This window comes from Dipodomys spectabilis, unplaced genomic scaffold, assembly GCF_019054845.1.
Source record: "Dipodomys spectabilis isolate Male_0828 unplaced genomic scaffold, ASM1905484v1 ptg000049l, whole genome shotgun sequence".
Classification (NCBI taxonomy): Eukaryota; Metazoa; Chordata; class Mammalia; order Rodentia; family Heteromyidae; genus Dipodomys; species Dipodomys spectabilis.
The window spans coordinates 1,485,162-1,505,663 of record NW_024870726.1 but is presented as its reverse complement, the minus strand read 5'-3'; the positions used below and the strand labels follow the sequence as shown (position 1 = coordinate 1,505,663).

At 51.6% G+C, this 20,502-nt stretch overlaps 1 long non-coding RNA gene across 1 annotated transcript; it reads right to left on the bottom strand.

Annotated features, from left to right (window-relative positions):
• Positions 1–4,986: 4,986 nt before the first annotated feature.
• On the bottom strand, positions 4,987–6,917 carry LOC122107220. The gene is made up of 2 exons (XR_006147320.1): positions 6,701–6,917; positions 4,987–5,874 (listed from the first exon to the last, which is right to left on the bottom strand). It is a non-coding gene; the product is annotated as an uncharacterized LOC122107220 (long non-coding RNA).
• Positions 6,918–20,502: the final 13,585 nt, after the last annotated feature.

Below are 20,502 nucleotides of genomic sequence, written 5' to 3'. Positions count from 1 at the left end.
CTTCCCACATAGCCCGAGTTCCAAGAGGATTAGAGCAATGCCTTTGAAAGCAAGTATTCATCTCTCTGCTGAGAGAAATTACAAGGGAACTTTCAAACCCTGTTCTTGAAGGACATGAGCTCAATGTGTTTGATGCTGTGTAGCCATCCAAAGAGGAGATAAACCTAAATAGTAAAACACAGGGAGGAAAGGAAATAGCCAAGCTGGCCTTCAGTTTCTTAGTGATACTCCAATAAGAAATCAAATGGTAAGTAGCAGAACTTTTTTGTTTCTGTTCAGAAAAACAAAACACATGAAGGAAAAGGTAGACGGAGAAACCTCCAGAACAACGAATGGAAGCGGCGAGGGTTTGAGGCGTGACCAGGGCCTGGCATGGTTGGCTGTGGAATCAAAGTGAAATCACCGAGATACTTGCCACGTAACAATATGTTTAAAAGTGGCGAGAAGGAAGCCAGGCACCAACAGCTTCCGCCTTGTAATTCTAACTACTCATGAAGCTGAAATGGGAGAAGGACAGTTCAGTGTCAGCTTGGGCAGAGAACTGCAAGAGACTTACCTCCAACTAACTAGAAAAATGCCTGCAGTGGAGGTGTGGCTCAAGTGGTAGAGTGCCAGCCACAAGCAAGCAAGGGCAAAAGACGCTGTATCAAGCCTTAGTAGGCAGGTGGAGCGGGGAGAGGTAGCTGGCCCGCAGACGCGTCACGGGCTCTGTGCTAGGGTCAGCTGGGTTCTCGATGGATTGTTGAGAACTGAGAAGGGCCTTGTGCGCAGCAGCAGCAGAGACATCTGGAGCCCCTCTGCACTGTCAGGCAGGGCAGGGGAGGCTATACACAGAAAGGCTCTTGCTACACGTGGACAGCCTCCTGCCTCCCAAAGGTCATTAAGGAGCTAGCCCGTCACTCTAAGTGTCCACGAAACAGCCAAAGCTGTGAGCTATCACGGAGTCAGAACTGAAGAAGTCAGAGGAAGGAGCTCCCAGAAGGCTGGACCCAGGGAGGGGAGGCGGGATTGTCACATACATGGGCACCGCTCAGCAGAGCTGGCTGCTAGAACCTCTATTCCAGGAGTTTGATGAGTTGGATGGTGATGCTCAAAAGCTGTGGTCACAGGCAGATTCTAGAAGTGTTTTGAGGGTACAACTGGCAGGGGAAGGGCTGAGCAGGAGCCCTGATAGTTCACCCTCCTCCCACCTGCCAGGGCCTGTGCCGGCTGTCTGACCATCTCAGACCTTTCCATAGCCTTGTCCCACTCTCCTTCTGATTTGTATGATGACTTCCGGCTCCTTTCTTGGCCTGCCGGCTGATGAAGTGGATTATAAAGGTGAGGCTGATTGTCTCACTCACTGCCCCTGTGCTGGAACTTGAGTCCTCTGCCCTTGTGTCCTTGTGAATCCTGCAACAAGAAGGGACCAGTCGTCCTGATGAGGAAAACTGGGCTTGGCAGTGGGAGCCGCTGGCGTCAGTGGACTTTCCTGGCTAGATGATCTCAACCTCACGTGGCCTGGGCTCAAGCTCCAGACGGAGACGCTGGCAGGGACGGGCTGACTCTTGAGGTCACTCCTGAGCACCATGGGGGGGGGGGGTGTCACTTATTGCAGTTCTCACATGATGATTAATTAGTTCAATGATTCCTTTTCTAGGTCACAAGCGTGGACTTAAGGGAAAAGTCACATCTGTCATTTGGGGTTCCCTGCAGTCCTGGGATGAGCTCCCTGTCAGTGGAGAGTGTAGATTCTACTATTTGTGTGTGTGTGTGTGTGTGTGTGTGTGTGTGTGTGTGTGTGTTGGTCATGGAGCTTGAACTCAGCCTGGGCACTGTCCCTCAGCTCTTTAGCTCAAGACAAACACTCTACCACTTGAGCCACAGCGCCACTTCTGGTTTTCTGGTGGTTTATTGGAGATAAGAGTCTCACAGAGTTTCCTGCCTGGGCTGGCTTTGAATCTCGATCCTCAGATTTCAGTCTCCTTAGTAGCTAGGATTTTAGGCGTGAGCCCCAGTGACTGGCTATTTTTGTCTATTTTATAAAATGCTTTATATAAGAAAGCCATGCTCAAGGACCCTAAATGATTTTCTCAAAATCCTGCTGAGGGCTGGATGCAGAGCCATGTTCCTGGGCCTCCTAACTCCCACCCCCAGCCTCCACTCACTCTATAAACATGTACTTATTATGGGGGACACAGCGGGCGTGGATGTGGTGCATGGACCGGAAGCTCCCTGTCTACCACGCCGTCCCCAGGTTCATGCAGAATTGCAATATGGAAATGGACCATGTGAGCTCTGTGGGGCTGCGCTCACCGATCCGTCCAGCTGTGGGACACCCAGGCCCCTGAGTTCCCAGGGGACTCATCGGGCACCGACTCTGGCTCCAGACACTGGGACTCCCCTGCAGTCATCACGCTTGTTCGGCCGGGTCTTCATGCTCTTGACAGCAGCTCTGCTTCTCAGAGCCCCAAATGCTGCCGGCTCGAGGCCTGGCCAGCTGGGGCTGGCAGTGCCTGAGATCTACCACCGAGTGGGACATGCCTTTGGGAGCTGGCCAGATTCCCCAGGGGACCCCGTGGGAGCTGGCCCCCTGCGGCCCCTGGAAGGCATTCCAGGAGAGGAGACCCTGAGGACTTGGCCCCTGTGTGGGACGGGAAGCTGCTGTGAAGGTGCCTTCCTGGGGTCCGGCGACAGTGACGGATGGCCCCTTGTCTAAGTGGCTCAGAAGTCCGCAGTGGTAAGCACCCAGGCCATGCCACATTAGCAGGGTCCTGAGAAAGTGGCCCCCCAGGCCCACTTCCCCGTCTCTCGCACACTCAAGTTGTTCTGCAGCACCCACGGGGGGGGGGGGGGGCAGGCGAGCTCGGGGCGTTGGCACAGCCGGCGGTCGGTGTGCCGCAGGCCAGAAAGGCTGTACGCTGTGGAGCAGAATGGAAAATGAGGGCAGAGCTCTTGGGGGGAGGCCGGGCTCGAAGCCCCGAAAGCTCACCCCTTCCTGCCCATCCGACACCCGACACGGGCTCTTCAGGCTGTTGGAGAGACTCAGCCTCGGCCGGCTCCCTCCCATCGCCGCCGCCTCTGCCCTCCCTCCAGCTTTTATTATGACTGCCAGCTCCTTTCTTGGGCTTCATTAAACCCTCACTCCAGAGTGACTGATGAATTGGATTAAAAAGCTGGAAATTATTTAAGGGAAATCAACATTGGAAAAGCCTGGCCCCATTTATAAGCAGTTTCTCCTTCATTAACAAATGGCCAGGATGCTGTTGACAGGATGGAGTCAGAGAGAAAAACTAAACAAAGGAAACAGTACAGTGTCCTCTGCCAGCAGAGTGGACGCCGGTGCCCAGGAGGCCTCAGCCTCCTTCCTCCCTGATGGGCAAAGAGCCGCCTCCTCTTCATGGGCCGTCCCACAAGCTCCACTTCACCAGCCACGAGAATCTGTGGGCCGCACAGCCCTGGCTTCACGGGTGAGTGGCCCTGGCGCTCTCTGTCAGCTAGCAAATCTGCTCCTTACCTCCTGGGATGTGCGTTTATCTCCCACCATGCCCCAGCCCTGCCCGCCCCAGGCACAGCAGTCGGGGCCTCGGTCAGCTTTGCAACCCAGTGCCGGCAGCCTCCACCTGGAATGGGAGCTCTGGAGGGCTGCTCTGTGGCCTCACTCCCGCACCCAGCATGTCTGTTATGGACTTCCTCTTCCTGTGTGTTAGGCCCTGGCCTGCCTTCCAGCTGCTGCCTCCCCTATGGGCTTCAGAGTTCCCTGAGGCCAAGTCCAAGGCCTGTGTACCCCGGAAGTTCAGTAGCATGGTGAGCTGAATTGTTGATTGTTGATGGCTGCAAAGATGTTCTGGGGTGCATCTCCAGCTCTGAGTCAGCTTCCCCGGCCCTGCCCACGTTCCCGTCTCATCCCTAAACACGGCACTCCAGAAGCAGAGACACCACCATGGCTAACACATGATGAACCCGAGAAGCTCTCTGAGACCAAACTGCCAGGAGAACTGTAGGGAAAGGAACAGGGGGCGGGAAACACCACCCCAGGATTAGGTTTCTAGCAGACGTGACTGCCTCAGTCATGGAGGGCTCAACCCCAGAAACCAGGCGCCAACATAATCCTCCCGCCCCCTACCCTCTCCATCCATGCCTCAAGCATGCCAAGCAGGCTCCAAGTCGTCAGTCTCTCCACCTCCCCGGAGCAGATAAACAGCAAGCTGGCTGCAGGGCACGGGGTGGGTTCCTGAAAGACTAGAGATGTTTGAAGGAAGTGCTCCGAGTCTGGGGTCCCCCTTATGGCCCCGGGGACCCCTCGAGTGTCAGCAATGACCTACTAAGAAGGCTCCCCACGTCAAGCTGGCCACAGGAAGTAGACTGATTGGCTCTCAGAGTTGGGAGCTCAAGCTGTACCTTGTGTATAAAACTCTACACCCTGCAGAGAACAACTAAATGTCTCCTCTGGGACGTCCCCCGGCACTGGAGCCTCACCCCCACTAATTCACACAGGTGGGGGCCCCTGGGACTCTTCACGCTGAGCCAGCCCCTTCTCTTCACCCTGGTCACCGCATGCCATGTGACTCAGGGGCCCCTTCAAAAGTGCACCCCCTCTGCTCAGTCCTCATTCCCAGCCCGTGCTGCCCAGCTGCTTGCACACACCTGGCTCATCACTACCCTCAGGGGAGGCTCCCAGGATCCAGTGAGGCCAGCATGAGGGAGCCAGCCCTTCCCTGGCCTGGCCCAGACCTCAGATCTCAGGGGTGTTTGGGCCGCCACATGCCCATCCTTTACATTCATGTCCATTCAACGGGTGCCATTTTCAGATGTCCTCCTGCCAGCCAGCCTTCTGGAGCAGGCTGAGCCCCTTGCCCTGAGCATTCTGTACCTAAATCCCAAGTATTAACTGCTCCTATTGGCAGTAAAGGTCTTCAAGCCTCTCATAACACATATGTGACAATAGAAAATAAAGACAACGTTGGAATCTGCAAACACTATCCAAAGAAAGGCAGAGCTAATTCCTCCAGTTCTTCCGAAGATGGGAAGATGGAAATTCATTTGAGCAAGTCTTCTCATGAGCTCCCTAGAAGAACTTAAAAAAAAAAAAAAAAAAAAGGAAGCAAAGCAGGCTTCTAAGTAAAAGGAGGTACAGCGGGTGTTTCAGTAAGACAGCTTTGTTTGGTGCTGGGGATTGAACCTAGGGCATTGTGCAGGTAAAGCAAGTGCTTTACTACTGAGCTATATACTAGCCTTGAGGCAGGGTCTCCCAGGATGATCTCAAACTCTTGATCCTCTTTTCTCTACCTCTAAGTGCTGGGATTACAGATGTGATGTACACTACTCTGCCTGGCTAAAGCCAGCATTTTCCTGGCAGGAACTTGTAAAGGACTATGTTCACATATTTTGTTACACAAATGCCATTAGGTAACACAATAGGAAAATTAAGTCACAACAAGGCTCCTCGGGCTGGCGTTCCTCATGAGATGTGTAGGGGCGGGCAGCTTCCTGGCCTGCATCCTGGACACTGAGGTGGCTCTATGGTGACCCCATCTCACTTCATTGGAATGTCTACGTGATCCAGACCTAGTGCCCTTTTCCACAGAGCCAGAGCTGCATCCAGAAAGCTAAATGTCACCCACATCCATGTGACCTTTGTAAGCCTTGAGTTGCGCTCAACGTTGCTAACGGTGCTGGGGAGGGTCAAGGGATCGGTGCCATATCCTTCTCTCAGAGGTGACGGCAGGATGATGGAGACACAGCATCTGTGTAAGAACATTCCTGCCGTGACAGCAAAATACCACCAACTGCTTCTGTTCATTGCTCACAGCTCTAAAGGCTGGAAGTCCAAGCTGAAGGTGCCAACCGGTTCAGTGTCTGGTGGGGACTCCATTTCTGCTTCCAGGGTGATGTCTTGAATGGTGTGTCATCACAGCGTAGAAAGGGCCAGGTCAACATGGTGGGCCTTGCAAATGCCCTCCAGCCCTCTCATCAGACACTATCCCACCCATAACCGAAAACCCCAGGGGTTCATCCCCACCCACTAAGACTGTCACAGGGGGCTTCATTTCCAACAACATCTCAACCATGAATCAAAGCAGTCTCCACTGGGACAGCAGTTCTACATTCAAGGATCAAGAACCCCGAGGGCCGGGCAAGCCACAGAGAGCTGTGGGGAGGAGGGCCAGGTGTACAAGAAGCCCAGGGCCTGTGGAAATCATGCACAACAGAGCCGAAGATGAGCACACCGCCTGTGCCTCACTCCCCTCCTCCTGGCCTGCGTTGTAGCTGGAGGCACAAAAGGCTTCCAAGCACTGATTCCAGATCAGCATGGATTATTGAAAGCTTTCCTGATTTCAATTCTTACTTTGCCAATATTCCCTCTGCCTCGGTGATAGCTCCTCTTTTGTTGTTCTGCGTAACTTTTCATTTTTATTGCTCCTATTCTGGTTTATAAAAGGCGAGCTGAAAATGGGGTGCAGGAAGAGACTCCACTTCCTCCTCCCAGGTACCCCTGGGCCCCTCCCAGCCAGCCACCCCCTACCCCTCCATGTTCCCACCCACCACCTTCAGTGGTGAATCCCTCGGGGATGGAAGCCAAGACTTGGAGCCGATGTGGACTTGGCTAGACTAGTAGTGCATGGATACAGCCAAGGAAGAAGAAGCTTTGTCCCTGCTCTATGGGAAGGCTCCAGGTCCAAACCCAGTCTCCATCTCCAGACTCTGGTACACAGCTCACCTTAAAGCCATCGCCATCAGCAGCTCACCCAGCCCAGTACCCGGTCACTAGCTGTACCCCTTCATCCGTCCAGGCATGTTGAGCACCTTGTAGGGCCCTGGCCCTGGAGGTCTGCTTCCTCCATCACAGCAGCTCCCTCCTTACCACATGTGCTCTTCGGCAGCCCCGGGCCTCTCTGAGCAGCACTCACACGGTCATGGAATGGGGCGGTGGAGCAATCTGCTCACAATCAGTGTGCAGAGCAAGTGTTTCCTGCCACAAGTGCTTCCTGCCGTAAGTCCTTCCCACCACTGCCACTACAAAACCCGCCGCTGGCTGATTCTGGGGGTAGCACTTCCTGTCTCACACGTGTTCACATATGTGCATACGCACACATGGTGCCTGAAGCCACAGATCCCCTAAGAAGGCACCTGAGCTCCAGTCCATTCTTTATAGGTCTGTTTCAGTTTCTGTGATGAGATTTTAAAAGGAAAGAAAGAAAGAAAGAAAGAAAGAAAGAAAGAAAGAAAGAAAGAAAGAAAGAAAGAAAGAAAGAAAGAAAGAAAGAAAGAAAGAAGGGAGGGAGGGAGGGAGGGAGGGAAGGAAGGAAGGAAGGAAGGTTGGTTCCCTGCCCCCTGAGCCCATGCTAACCCTAACAGGGCGGGGGGAGGCAGAAATGAGCTAATCACATGACTAGCTGGAGAAAGACCAATGGGCTATAAGAATAAAAACAACCATTGGGTTGGAAATCTACTACCAAAGACCAAGAGTCTGACATGTCCATGTGGCCGGGGACTCTCAGGAGCTTGGGACTGGGCCCCATCCATTGGTCCATACAAGATTTAAAGCCCTGGAACCTTCTGCAAGGAGACAGCGTCATCATCACTTATCCAGCCTGCCAGCTCGCCGACTTTGGGGAGGGCCGTGCACTTCGCTGCACCTCTGTTTTACAAGCAAATGTGACTAACCGTGAAGGGCTCCCGCAGTCGAGGTGAAGGCGCCCAGTGGCGGCCAGGCACAGCCGTCCCGTCTGCGGGGTGGAGCGCGAGGAGGATGGTTTAGAACACAGCTCAGCACGTGCGTTTCCAAGTCTGCCCTGGAATCAGCCGCGGGGATTGGGTTACAGCTTGCTTCTGCCTCCAGAGCTGGACACAGGAGAGGAGAGGGAAGCTCCTGAATTATACGGAGTTTCCTTGTGCGCCTGGAATCTGTTTCCTCGAACACTGAAATGAGTGTGTGGTGCTTTCTCAGTCTTACAACAGAGTGAGTTTGTCCCAGAAAGGGGGACAAAGCCTTACACCTGGCAATACTCCTTCCTTCTGCACGCCAAACACTGCTCTGGGAGCTGCAGCCTTCCCTGGACTCGACACAAGCTCCACAGAGCCCACACTCCAAAGGCACTGCCCGGGCTTTCAGGTTGACCAGGGAGAAGCACCGGCCAGTCCCAGCCCCGTCTGGGCCAGTTCTTCTTTCCCTGTGCCCAGCCCGCTCCTCAGCTCCCTATAATGCCGGCTTAAAGGGCTAACGTTGGAGAAACGCTGCTGGACGCCGGTGGCTCACACCTGTAATTCTAGCAACTCAGGAGGCTGAGATCTGAGGATTATAGTTTCCTAGGGAAAAATAAAGAACCTAGAAGTGGACCTACAACTCACGTGGTAGAGTACCAGCCTTGAGCAAAAGTGCTAAGTGACAGCGTCTAGGACCTGAGTTCAAACACTAGTTCAGGCACAAACAAGACATAAGGAAATGATATAGACAGGTGCTGACCAGCACCCCACACACAGTCTGTGTACCTATGCATTCATCTATGTATCTCTCAACAAGTACTTATTATTCAACAAGTACCTATTGAATGCAGGGACAGTCTACACACTGAAAACAGAACAAACCCTGGCCTTCCTCCACTCTGGCCACGCTCCTCTGTCAGCTCTCCTGGGTGCCTTGCTGGTCACCTACAGTTACAGGTCCTTTGAAATCCCTCTTTCCTTCCCCCAGCACAGAGGGGCCTTCAGTAACTCATTTCTGACCTTGTTCTCTCTTCTGCTTTGAAGGGAGAGAAAAACATTCCTTCCGTTTGTTAGTCAAAGCAAAAGCTCCACTGAAGGCACAGGAAGCATGCTCTGTTGAGTAACCGCAGTGATCTCTACACATTGCACTCCAAGCCCGTGGCTCCTGGTACCCAGGCCTTCTCTGGGCCTGGACATCTGGTTTACTCAAAGGTCCTGAGGTGGAAGGCCTGCGATCGTCCCTGTCACCTTCCCTCCCAGCTAATTGCCAAGTAGGAAGAGGCCAAGATGCCCCTTGCTCTCTCCTCCATCTGGAGACGTGGCCCAAGTCCTTAGCTTGTGCATTCCACTGGTATTAGGGTACCAGGCAAAACCTTCTCGGGGGATTCCAGGAGATGCTGAGAAGCAAAGGGCACGTTAATCACGATGCTGGCCTCCATCAGAGATTGGTGAGGCCTTCCTCATTGGTCCTAGCCACTGCAGCCCTCTGCCCAGAGCACGCACTAATTCTTTCAGTATGAAACAGATACCGGCAATTAGGCCCTGACGTTTCCTGGAGACAAAGAACAGTATAGCTAAGAAGATAAGCTTGACGGGCTGGAAGAGAACAATTCATATATAATTAGGGTGCTGATCCAAAGGGGCTGAGGCTCACAAGTCCTCTGTAAAATACTTCCCAAAGCCCTCCCTTCCCTCCGTCCCCCCAAAACTCACTTCCAGAAAAGCGGTCTCTCTCCTTGGGTTCTCACTCTACTTTTTCACATTGGTTTTTAGTTTGAGGAATAGAGATGCCTACAGTCAAGAAAGACAGGTCAAGTTCCCTGTTCCTCCTGCCACAATACTAGCATCATATAACCACTGCTAACAATGTATGTCTCCTCCTTTGTCAGTCTGTACGAGCATAAAGCTGCCTTGGAACATACCTATATTATCCAGGTATATATATATATATATTTTTTTATGTACACCTATCTCTCAAACACTTTGTATTATATTAAAATTGTGTGTGTGTGTGTGTCTGTCTGTCTGTCTATACGAGGGTTGAACTCAGTTTCTGGGCACTGTCCCTGAGCTTTTCACTCAGGCTAGCTCTTTACCACTTGAAACACAGCTTCAATCCAGCTTTTTGGTGGCTAATTGGAGATAAGAATCTCAGACTTTTCTTTCCGTCAGATTTCAGCCTCCTGCATAGCTAGGATTACAGGCATGAGCCACCACGCCTGGCTAGAATTGGTTTTTGAATAACACCATGAGTTGGATTTCCTCTCTCATCTGGACAGACCACTTTTTCATGGTGCAGAGTATCATGCTGTCAGACACTGGGCTTGTCAGCCACCCTCTTCACACTGAAGGCCTTGGTCATTTCCCACTGTTTCCTTTTCCTAGCACACTCCCCTGAAGACCTATTCGCAAGCCTTCTCTGCGATCATCTGAAAATGTCGGGCTCCCTGGCTCCTTTCTGTGACTCACCGCCCATCATTCAACCAGCGCCAATCCCTGCGCAAGCTGAGGATGGGGTTTCTTTGCTGTGTCTCTCCCCATGGCCTCCCCTGAGGAGTTCTGAACAGCCTCCTCTTCTTCTCCTTCAACTCCAGCCATGAGGGGCCCGCTGTTGATGCTTCTCCTGTCTTCTGGGAGCTCTGAGGCAGAGTCTGCTCCCTGTCAGGTGAACATTTCTTGCTTTCGCAGACTCATTTTCATACCAGAACTTAGCACAGTGCTCACAACGTAGCAAGCATTCAGTAAACATCTGGCATGCATGCATCATTTGCCCATATGCATTATCTGGCCGGTAGATCTCCTTGGGGACCGCCCCTTGTACTTCCTGAGTCCAATCCACTCCTACTCAGCCCTAGAAAGCAAATACCTCATTCTTCTTCCTTCCCCTCTTAGAGAGTGGAGTTAGGAAATGTGGCTACACAAACTCCTCTGCAAAGACAGCTGTTCACAGAAACGCAGATCCACCATCAAGTTCAGGGGCAACTGTCTAATGGGCGAGCCCAGTGCATAATGAAAATGTAGGCTCTCTTTCTCAACAAGCTTTCTCTTTTCTAGCACAGCCTCTATCTCAAAGGATCATGATGACTGCCTTTGGCAGTGTATGTCACTTGCCCTGGGCACCAGCATATTCTGTAGGTGAGTACTGTCCTTTATGGGTGGTCGTGTGGTCATGGATGTGAGTGGGGAACTAGGGACCCTCCAGGGGTGACTGCAGGAGGCAGCAGGGACCTGAGCACCTGCTCCATGGGACATTTCTAAGGCAACAGGGAGACTGTGCATCTGGCATGCTGATGGGCATGGTACTCAGGGGAACAGTGTGGCATCTGAGCCCTTGGTGGGAAATGGAGGCACTGTGACTGGAGTAGAGGAAGAGACTGAGAACGCTTCTGCTCAGAACCCCGGGCTCCTCCTGCCCCAGAAGGAACCTGAGGCCTCTCGGGAGGACCCCCGGGGCTTTGCACAGGTCATCAATGGCCCCAGACATGCCACGCACACCTGCTCTGCATGCAAATATTCCACCGGAGGTCAAACAGGAGGTTCGTGTTGTCAAAATGTTCTCTTTTTTTTGCTTAGAAAAGAAGTGCGTGTGACTAATGGAATGACTTGTCACCGTGTAGAATGCCCGTGTGGCCAGGAGGTGTTTGTGAGGTGGCCTTGGCAAACATCGCCCTTGGAGACACTTCAAGAGAAAGATCAGACGCCACAGATGGCGGGGTGGGCACTGAGACCTGGGGCCTGGCACCGCAGAGCGGAGGAGCAGCACAGCCCAGACCAGAGCCATCCCACGGGAGCGGCCTCTGTGCTGGCTCGAGGACCAGAGCCCCGAGTCAGGGAAGCCATCGCCTGCAGCCCAGCCTCCACGCTGGGCCTTGCTCTGCCCACCCTGGACTATTTGCGTGCCCTGGCTCTCTCAGCCTCCACATCAACCAAACAATACAACCAAGGAGAAGGTCGAAGGGATAAACACCCCGCAGTGAATTCCCGGTGCAGGCACAGATGCAGCCCCTCCGCATGGGCCACCCCCGGCCCGGTACAGCTTGCCCGGCCTGGTACAGCTTGCCCGGCCACGGCACTCACACGCCTCTGCCCATGTCACGCTACAGGAGGCTGGTCCCTTGGGAGAAGGAACAGGTAGAGGAAGGTCCTCCGGGAGAAACTCCTGCAGCCTCGGGTCTCCTGACTCCTTGGTCATCCCTGCAGAGTTTGGGCTGGAGTAGCTGCCCTTAGGTTCAGGAAGGTCTTTGCTCAGAAGGCCTAGTGTGATTAGAAGCCATGACTATGGGCCTCCCTGCTTTGCCTCAAGTCCTGTTGGTCTGTGGCACTAGCGAGGCTGGCCGGGAGGAAGCCGGGCTGGACCTGCTTCCAAAACAGGTGCGCTCATTTGAGGCTCATCTTTGTGGTAAGCAACCCAGAGGCCAGAAGCCTCAGAAGTCGCCGAGAGAAGCCTCCTGGGCAGAGAGTCAGTGCCGCTGACCTCTGCTTCCTCCTGGGCACACACAGATTGCAAGGGACGGGGGTTGTAGGAGAGTTGAAGAGTTAACAAAGACATTGGTTAACAAAGACTGAAAGCTATGGTCATTTCCCAGGGTTGTGGGTGGAGAGACTCTGGTCTTCTGAGCTGGGTGCCGGCTAGAGAGTGAAGGAGGGCAGGCATCAGCTCACAAGCTTCCAAGTCAAGCTAAAAGCCCCAAGGAAGAATGAGAACAAGATCCCAGGCAGAGTAAGCATGGAGCTCCAGCCCCTGAGATCCCCAGAGACACATCGGGACACAGCATCACTGAGGACCACACTGCCACCACTTCACCTTAAGGGAAGTGAAGAATGAATAGGTAGCACTCAGAAGGTTCTTTGCCTTCTGTTCAACTGAGCCAAGAGACCAGAGACCCCTGGGCACGCTTCAGGAGATCTGGCTGAGCTAGGGCTCATGCAGAAGTTTGCAGCAGCCCTTCCCTGGTGTCCTGTACAGGCGATCTGTCCGGAGCCGCTGTGTGGTGGGCTGGCCCTCACAGAAACTGATCGCATGCTCAACTCACCAGGATGCAAGAGGGAACCTGAACTTCAGTGGGGAGAGCAAGCACTGGTGTTTTTTCCATGGAGTCCCACTTCATGGGCATGTTGGATGATGGAGAGGTGGCCAAAGGACACTCTGTGCCCTTGGGGAAGTGCCCATCCTGGAGGGCAACAGTAGGGGCCTTACAATCAGAGCCGGTTATAGATAGTAATGAGCTTCTGCCTCACATCCTGCAAGACTGGACCCTCAGCTGCACCAGCAGGGAGTGCCATGTTGCCCAGTGCTCACCACCACCCTACATCTGACCCAATGGGAGACCCCGTTGCTGTTGGTCTCCTGAGTATTGGTCCTCTAGAACCGAGATGGCCCGTGAGTTTCCCTTCTGGGCCAATACCAGGTGAATGGCAACTGTTTGCAAACACTGAATGCAGAGGCCTTTGAAGATGAATCTAATGGAGTCAATGAAGAAGGGAACCAATATGGCCGGCAATGATGATTGGCATCCCATGCTTTCATTCCTGCCTCTGCTATGGCTGCTCAGCTGACTTCATCCTGCAGAAGCTCCTCTATCAGACTGACCCTCCCAACACAGGCCAGCCTGTGTCCCTGGACCCTTGCCCTTGGTCTGGGCATGCCACGGAAGTCTGGCCCGAGGACATAGACCATCTGAAATCCATAGCAACATAAATTTGGACCTGATTCATCACTCAAACCATCCACCACCAAAGAGCAGGCTGGGTTTGGGCTGATTAATAATTATGACTGAAGCTGACTGCAATTAGTTCGTGTAATTTTGAGCAGTTGAGCTGCAATTCTACTGCTCTTACATCACAAGCCTGGAGCATTATTAGTAAAGATGGCTTTCCAGAGGCTGGTGGGTAAGACTAAACGCTCTTATGTTTGAATTAACTCCAGGGCCAGAGGCCACTCTCCACTCGGCGTTGTTTGAAGATGACGTCTGTGGAACCATTGCACACAAGGATTTCTGTGCCTGTTCCAGACCCCCAGGTTGCTGCCCTTTGGGGGCACATCGGGTGCTGGTGGTTTTCCCAGACTCCCTCGCTGGGAGCCGGGATTCTGGATGCAGCTGTCCCACTAGTTCTCTGCCCAGGGCATGACTTTCCTCATTTCTTTATTCTCACGGAGCTTGACTTTCCGGGTGCTCTTGCAGCTGCTGGGGACCAGGGGAAGCCCGTGACCTCGCCCCTAAAGCTGCCCCACACCTGCTCCCTGGGGTGGTCTACACATTCTGCCGTGGCCACGGTGGATTAACACAAACACAGTCGACCGATTTCTCTTTTCAAAGTACGATATATGGTTAACCCCCAGGTCCTACCTTAAGCCATGTGGGTACTGGACGATCATCACAGCTGGCCGGTTGGTTTCCCATTTCTGTGCGACAGGGTGCGTGTTCATATGGGAGCTTTATGGATGCAGCCTGACTATTGAGCAAAGCTCCTCCAGCCTTTACCATCCGTGGGCTCTCGCGAGTCTCCCCTTCCTGATTCATCCCAAATCACAGCAGGAAAGGAAACGCATCCTACTGTGCTGTGGAGAAATGAGGCCTTGGGAGACCCCTGCCCTATCCCCCCCTCCCACCCCCCCACCCCCGCCACGCTTCTCTTTGAATGAAGGTCAGGACCCAGGCTCGTCAGTGAGCAAGACCATGCCAGACAATGAAGAGGAAACCCTCCGCACAGTTGGGACCAGCGGTCACTGCTCTGGCAGCGACCAGGTGGCCAGGGTACAGCTTCTTTTTTCTTTAACTTTGTATACTATATTGTAACGGTGATGTATAGCGAGGTTACATAACTCAGGTAGTGAGTACATATCTTTTTGAACAGTGACACACTCTCCCAGAGCCCTGCTTTATTTTAATGATGGAGTACTACATACACACACAGACACACAGACACAGACACAGACACACACACACACAAACACACACACACACACATACAGGACAGATTTGCTGTAGGCATCCATTACATTATTTCCCTCTTTTCTGTTATATCATATCTCAAGCATACGTATGTATGTGTGTGTACTATTGTATATATATATATATTCTACATTAATATATAAGTATGTTACATATAATATAAAAATTATATATTTTATATCATGTTAGATGTAGAATATTTATATAGTATATAAATATATATTTATAATTTATATATAACATAGCTTGTTACATAAATGGTATAAATATAGATTATATACATATAGCATAATAATTGGATTTTTGTTTGGTTGTGCAGCTTGAACTCAGGGCCTGGGTGCTGTCTCTGAGTCTCTTTTTGCTCAAGGCTAGTGCTCTACCACCTGAGCCACAGCACCACTTCTAGTTTTGAGTAGTTAATTGGAGATGAGAGTCTCACGGGAACTTTTCTGCCCAGGCTGGCTTTGAACCATGATCCTCAGATCTCAGCCTCCTGAGTAGCTAGGATTACAGCATAAGCCACCAGTTCCTGGCTTAATAATTGGATTTTTTAAAGAAAAAGATAAAAAGAACCAAGCAAAAATGAGAAAGTAAGTTGTCTTGTGAGCTGAGAGAAGAATGGGGCCTCATTATCACATGGATGAATCTTGTATTTCACGGAGGCAGTGTAAGTCCTAGATTTCACTCATTTCTATCCTTCTCACGTCCCACAGAGTTCTCATTCATAGATAAGAGGGAAAGTCTCTCACAGAATGGGCAATAAGTAGTGAAGGCATGGCAGGTAGGTTGCTGCGGAGCTACAGACCCCACTTGACACTAGGCACAGCCACGAGGCAGGAAAGCGTGCGTTTGGAGAACGCTGCGGAGAGTGTCTTTGGAAAAGGCAATCTGCCCCATCTGCACAATGTCACTGAATGGTCCATTCAAGGAAGTGGTGTAGAGAGGCGACCTCTTCCTATTCATCAGTATATGAAAAGAAATTAATACACAGTGAGTGGTCATGATAGCACATAATCAGAAGACAGACTCTTAATCAACACACAATAAAGGTATGATTGTAGATGCAGACAACTTAACTGGATCTTACAGGTGAATGGTTTGATGCTTTTACAACATGCTGTACAGCAAGGGTAGAGACAGAATTGTTCCCCTCACTTCCTTCCACCGTACTCAGAGCTGCTTCAGTTCTTCAAGGTCTGTCTGCATTTCATTTCACCCAAAGTAAAGGTTATGTACCAAGAACAAAGCAATGTGTCCACACTGTAGCACCTCTGAGCTTGTTCAACCTACCTTGCTTACAGATGAGGAAACTATGCTCTCCTCCATGAGAATACCTAACACTGTGAGCCTGGCCTTAGACCCAGACCCTAAACCTTCACCTGGGATCCTTTGTAAAGCATCATGCAGACACTGTGAATGCCAGAGTCATTGCATCTCTGGTCATTTCTATTATCTATGAGTAGTCATACTCAGACTTCTACATGAATGGATTTTTATCATACACAACATATAAAATCATAACATGGTAGAACAATTCATTGCAGATGTGATTTTTCTCCCACAGGAGTAAGAACCAGAGATTTTGCATCTTTTAAGATTATTCTAGAAAACAAAATATATGACAAGTAAGCGTAGGACACAGCCTAGCTCCTAGAGGAATTAAACTTTCAGAAAACTATGATCTCTGATAGAAGATTTAGTAAATTATATGTATATTATATATGTATACATGCACACATATATCAACAATTAGGAACAGCAATCAGCAGAGGCTAGGAAAACTATGATCTCTGATAGAAGATTTGGTAAATTATATATTATATATGTATACATGCACACATATATCAACCATTAGGAACAGCAATCAGCAGAGGCTAGGAAAACTATGATCTCTGATAGAAGATTTGGTAAATTATATATTATATATGTATACATGCACACATATATCAACCATTAGGAACAGCAATTAGCAGAGGCTAAGATTTTTTTTAACAGAATGGTTAGAACGGGGTTTCTGTCTGTTACACTTATAGAGACATGAGCCCAGGTTCCATGTAAAACACCAAGCAAAGGACTATCGACAGGCCTACAGGCTTGGGCTTCTAGCTCTCATCAGCTGTTCATTAGGAGGGTAATATTATTGAACCTTTAGTCACACAGGGAAAAAATGAACTGTATTCATCGGAAATATGTAGGTATTTGAATGTCAGCAACCAAGCCCCACCACAAGGGACTGGGTTTTCTTGAAAGAAATGTTATTGCAGCAACAAATCTGTTTTTCTGGTGATTTCACCCCATTTCCACATTGCTGTCATCCAAGTTCACTTTCAGAATGATGCAGGATATGTAGCAACTCTTCACCACATGGGCAGGGTACTTCACTGCCCATTAAGCTCTGCTCCCCGCCCTGCTTCCCCAGCCTGATGAGGTCAGAAGGTCCCCGTTCAGCAGTTGGACAAAGTCCATGGATTCGGTCGAGGTCACCCAGCTGAGAAGTGGCAGGACCGGGTCGCTCACCAGGCTCCTGGTACAGTGCCCTTCCCTGGGAGCTTCCCTCTGCAATCCCTGGGCCTCCAGATGGCCTTCTAGGGACTGAATTGTGTTCCTCCCTCCAATATCGCAGGTTTCACTCCTCGCCTGAACACGGTGGCATTTGGATTCAGGCCCTTTGGTGAGATAATTAAGGTTTGGTGAACGATCAAGATGGAGCTCTGCCCTGAGAGGACTCTATACAAAAGGAAGGAAACACCAGCCATCTCTTCCCCCTCTGTCTGCACAGAAGGAAGGCCACATGTGGACACTGCCCACAAGCCAGGAAGCCACCCACAAGACACAGAATCCAGCCCCAGCTACCACCTCGTTCGTGAACTTCGACCCTCCAGCTGAGAGAAAAGCATGTCTGTGGTGGAGTGCACCTGGATGGACTGTAGTGCTTTGTTTGAGCTGATTGTCTCCTAGCCCAAAGCCTCATGGGATGCGAGGTGGAAGTTGAAGATCTCAGAGGGCCAACAGAAGGGTCTTCCCTCGGCGAGGGCCTGGGATCCTCGCAGTAAGAAAGAGAGCAAATAATCCAGGCTGAGTGCCCCAGGCAGGCACTCTGAGTGTCACGTGTGTGTCACCTCTCTGCTTGTGTCTGCTGCCGTCAAAGCGAGTGAGTAAATGGAAACTGAGCTCACACAGGCCCCCTCTGGGCTGAGCTGGGAGTGTGCCTGAGGAAGCCCCTTCCTTAGGTCAAAGGCCGGAATGTCTCCTGCCTGAGGATGAAGGAATACTAGAGGAACGAGAGTTACACAAAGACACGGTGCTAAGCATGGACAGTCCCCATCTAAAGAGAGCCTTCTCCCAGGACAGCCAGCCCTAAAAAAGTGTCCCTGGACCACAGCTGTCCACCCTTCCTCCTCCTAGAAGCCCAAGAAGAGAATGAGCTCCTCTGGCCAGAGGCAGGTGGGCGGGGCCTGCTGTCCACATGAGGCTGCCAGAGGCTGGGAGGCCCTGTCAGTCAGGCAGGAAGAGGAGATGATGTGACCGGCAGACAGGAAAGCAAGTGGGAACGAATGGGAGGAAGGAGGGCAGTGTAGACAGGCTGGCGTGCGTGAATCCTGAGAAGCCCCTGTATGACAGTCCAGAGCGCTGGATCACAGAGCTGAGTGAATCCTGAGAAGCCCCTGTATGACAGTCCAGAGCGCTGGACCACAGAGCTGCGTCTAAGAGAGGACCTGGGGTTGATGACTCATGGACAGCTTGGAGGTTACCTAGGATGAGAGCACCTGGCATGGCTTGAACTGAGCCCCCCAAAGATGGTGTGCTGAAACTGAGCCCCCAAAGATGGTGTGCTGAAACTGAGCCCCCCAAAGATGGTGTGCTGAAACTGAGCCCCCCAAAGATGGTGTGCTGAAGCTCTGGCCCCACGAACCTCACAATACAACCAAGATTGGAAGCCGGGTGCCGGTGGCTCACGCCTGTCATCCTAGCTACTCAGGAGGCTGAGATGTGAGGATCGAGGTTCAAAGCCAGTCCAAGGAGGAAAGGCCCTGAGATTCTTCTCTCCAATAAACCACCAGAAAACCAGAAGTGGTGCTGTGGCTCAAGTGGTAGAGCGCTGGCCTTGAGCGGAAGAGCTGAGGGACAGCACCCAGGCCCAGAGCAAAAACCCCATGACAGACAAAAAAAAAGATTGGCGACAGGGCCATAAAGGAGGTGGCTACATTCAATGAAGGGCTCCCTTGCAGGCTGAGGAGGGAGGTCCAGGAAGAACCAGCCCTGCTGACTTCTGATCTTAGAAGTGTGGCCCTCAGAGCTGTGACACACACATTTCTCCTTTGTTGTGGAAACTCTAGGAGAGCAATCCATTACCAAGCACCCCTGCAGGGAAGCAGGACAGGGGGGAGGGGCGGGGCCATGGCAGGAGGGAGGGGCGAGGGGCTGGGCCATAGTGGTATGGTCCTGGAGGCAGACGGCCCCCTTCAAGAGTGGAAAGCGCAGGCTGTTTCCGTGGAGTGACAGAGATAAGCCGGGTTGGTAAACAGGGAGGGTTTTACGTGGGAAGTCAGGCAGTGGACGCAGGAAGAGAGTGAGGGTCCTTCAATAGATTTGGGGAGAAAGGCAGGCATAAAACACTAGGGGCAGCTGTGCCAGGGGGACCAAGTGCCCAGGGAAGAGTCTTCAAGTTTGTTTGTGCCTGCATCGTTTGAGAACCCCACCCCTGCCCGCTGGAAAAGGGGAGGCCGACTTCCCGCTTGGGTAGGAAATATCCAGTAGGATGAAAACCCACAGGCAAAGCCATGAACATGCAGACCTGAGGACAAAGTTACTGACACCCAGACCTGAGGGGACAAGAAAGGGGGAAACATAAAGCCTCTCTCTGACAAGAATTGAAATGGTGGAAGGGAAAGTACTGGACAGAAGCTATGCACCCAAAACAGGGCTGCCCACACCGCAGCACTGAGACAAACAGCCAGATGCATGTGTCCTTGAACCTCTGGCTTTCCAAAGCTAAACCCAGTCAAGGGCCAGACAGGGTGAAGGCAAGGAGTATTGCAGAGTGGATTGGGCCCGGCCTGGCGGGGAGGGGAAGAAGGGGGGAGAATGCTGTAGGTTGAACTGTTCCCCTCCCCTTAACACCTCAGAATGGGGCTTCCTTTGGAAACAGAAGCCTTGTAAACGTAATCAATCAAGAAGAGGTCGAACTGGACGAGGGGGCCTCCTAATCCAACATGGCAGCTGTTGGTCATATGAAGACCTGCGACAGAGAAACTGATTTGCTTAATTAACTTACATTTCAGTAGTCACAGGTGGTTCTCAACTAGCACTGTTGTACCTGAATTACAATCAAGACAGGGAGACAACCCACGGCCAGTGTGGGGTCTCTGGGAAAAGAACCTGTCTACAGGGATTAGATTCTCTCTTCGACACTATCAACTCAAGAGGGAAAATGGCCACTTACGTAGAAATCGGTGGTTTAATGCTTTAGCCTATTTTCAAAGCGCAAGTTGTATTAAGGCATGCATCCTACAGCCTGTGGCTGTTTTCTAGCATGGCAGGTGCTCTGTGTCGCTATTGGCAGGGCTTGCTGCGACCTCTGGCTAATCAGCAAGTGAGATTTTCTGACATTTTTAAAGGCTTCCCAGCTATGCAGCCGATATGTGTCCGGGAGACATTGCAGACATGACATCCTCATGGCATCTTACTCTACCACGGGATCCTTTCCCCAACAGCTTATAAAATCCCTCAGGGGGGATCCGGTGCCTGTTGAGTCATTAAACTCATAACAAGCCAATTGCCCTCTTCTGGAGCTCACGGAGCTGCAGATATGCCACAGAGGAGCCCCTCACGTCAGAGAGGAATTTTCTATCCCTCCCACATT